Source organism: Drosophila mojavensis, unplaced genomic scaffold (assembly GCF_018153725.1).
Source record: "Drosophila mojavensis isolate 15081-1352.22 unplaced genomic scaffold, ASM1815372v1 contig_19, whole genome shotgun sequence".
Classification (NCBI taxonomy): domain Eukaryota; kingdom Metazoa; phylum Arthropoda; class Insecta; order Diptera; family Drosophilidae; genus Drosophila; species Drosophila mojavensis.
The window spans coordinates 4810249-4813222 of record NW_025318726.1 but is presented as its reverse complement, the minus strand read 5'-3'; positions in this window follow the sequence as shown (position 1 = coordinate 4813222).

Sequence of the window (2974 nt, the reverse complement as noted above, 5' to 3'; positions counted from 1 at the left end):
ACACACACACACACACACACACACACACACACACACACATCTGCGGCTGTTTGCCGTAAATGGCCTCGTTATATGAAGTCTTATTATCATAATCCGTTGAGTTGTTGCCGCATTAATTAAATTTAATTAAAGACGTTTTGCAAAATTTATCTCGTACGTGGTAAACGTGGCAAATTGGATAGCATAAGCCAAATCATATACATAAATATACGCCGTATGGAGTCCTCGTTGCATACCTCGTTCCGGGTTTCTTTCTTTCCCTATTTTCGCACAGGCAGCAGCCAAATCAATTGCCGCAATACGCCACGCCTTAATTAATATTCGCAGCATCCAAATGGGGCGATGGGAATTGCAATTTGTGCGCAACGTGAAACATAAATTAGCCATTAAGGAGCTAGAGTCCACTGCCTAGCGGCAATATGGGATTTCCAAACTATGTAATCAATGGCTGTCATTTGTTAATCTGGGTGTCGAGTTCTCCAGAAGTTGACGAACTGCTAATTACAGCGTGATGTCGAGTATAACATAATGATTGGTATTTTGTACAAAACATCTAAAATACACCATTTACTTGCTCATCAAGTGACTTGGTAAACAAGTTAATTGCGGGCTCAATTTTAAATTTCGTCGACTGCATAAGTCCAGTCGATCCTACCATAGAGGCGTTACGTTAAGTAGCTACTAAATCCTTATCTGACTCAAAATACAAATTTAATGATGTTTGTTAAAATATGATTAACATGAAGAAGGAACCTTGGGAGACCCCATACATACATATATATATTCTTGATTAGGTTGTCATCATTCAATTTGGTTCTGTTCATCTCAATGAATCTGTGGAAGACGCCAATCTCTCTCAACTTTTTGTTGTATATCGATAAGTATTACCGTTTTAATATTATCGATTCTAATCATATTACGATATGATTCTCTGATTTTCAAATATATATTTTGAGTAACATCTCCAAAATTAGAGATTTTTCCTAAATTAACAAATAAGTCTTATGGAAATGGGAAATCAGAGTGTAATGATTTTTTTCATATGCATGTAACAGGCAGAAGGAGGCGTGGCAAACCCAATTCGTTTTCAGATGAGCAGTCCGTATATATGTACCAAGCACATTTTAAGTTTGTTTCCAGAAATCAACAGCTATTCCCGTTATGTTATCGATTGAAAACCTTATAAAAATTGGTTAGAAAATTAAATTTCCTACATTTTTAGAGATAGAATCTCTAAATGTGCAGGTGGTTCTTGTGTAAGCTAAAAAGAAGCACAGAATTATTGAATTATGAGTTCCTCGGAATATCCAAAGTCTCGTTGTCGAGCAGTCTCGACTAGAGCTTTCTTGCTTGTTTAACAACATAAAGTGCAACTCTATAAACCCCTTACAGTCTATGTGTCGATTTCAATTTCGAGTATTATACAGACCTTTGTAACTAGGAATTTGATGATGATGATGATGAAGTAGAGATGTTGCCGAATAACAGACTGTTTTTATATAGGTTTTATTTGTTATTTATTTTTGGTAATTTTCATTGTTGTTTACTTAAGACTAGATTTGTCATACAGCGTCGTTTATGCTTTGCTTTGAATAGTTCATAAACTCTCATAAATGTATGATGCTTGCGTACTTCGAATGACTAAACTCTTTAAAGCGAGCAAAAGCCCATTCAAATGCGATCGTCTCTTAAAACATATGCATTGCACTGCCTTTTATTTACAAGAGGTGCTATATATCTTGCTGTTGTTGTTGTTGTTTAATAATATTCCTCTGTAATACATATTTGTAAGTCCTTCATTAGGTTTGAATATCATTCAATTACGTATATGTCGGGGGTGTCGACATTTTTTACCGATGTCGACTTCAACTTCTCGCTGAGTGAGTAAATTTTGTTTATTTAATTAATATTTTTGTGTGTTTTTTTGTTTAGCTTATTTAGTTGTTTATAACTACGTTTGTTGTTGTTTCTACGTATATAAGTTCTTAGTGTTTTTGTTAGACTAATTGATTCTTGTAAAATTTTGTGACTCTGACAGGTCGGTGTCAATGTCTTGGATGGGCTTTTGTTATTGTTGTTGTTAATTGTCAGATACGTGCGAAATAAGTGAAACAAGTTTTCCAAGGTTTTGTTTTTAATTATTTTCGTATTCATTTGAAATCGCATAAAATCATATAATACACAATTTGTCACAACTAAACTTAAGCTAGAACTAACAGAAATATATCTTAGCATTAAAATTCAAATTCAAACAAAAATATATATATGCAATAGCGTGTGTTAAACAAAATGCGCAACATTTTCTAGGCCATTTAACTAAACAATTACAATGTAGACTTTTATCGAAATCTTCCGAAATTATTTCAAAACAAAAAGTACGTGGCAAACAAGGTCAATCGAACCCAAAAGATCTCCATTCATCCAGAATGCGAGAGTTGAGAGTTGTCGCAGTGCATAACAAAATTCAATAAGAAATTAACATGTCTATGAAATAGTATAATAATATCACTTGAACCAATTAAGGGGGCGGGGGCGTTGCTACGAAGGCCAAGAAGAAAGAAACTATAAAGTGAAATGAAATTCGAGTGAAGATAGACGAGTGTGCAAAATGTGAATGCAATACTACATACGTATGAATATATACATCATATATATATGTATGTATATGCATATACATCTTGTATATATATATGATGCATATATATGGCTATATATATGTATAAGTATATATAAGGTAATATTTGTAATATATTTTCGTCGTTAATTTACTTTGCTTTATTTTGTATTTGTAAATATGCGTGTGTGTAAGATTTTCTTCACATCAAGTATGATAAATAAATATATATACTTTTCGATTACTTTTAACTTGCATTACATTTAATCAACTTGTTTATTATTCTCTTATTGTTTACGCTACGTAAATTTAATTTTGGGAAGTTAAAACTCTACGTATATTGGATTCTGCATCTCTCAC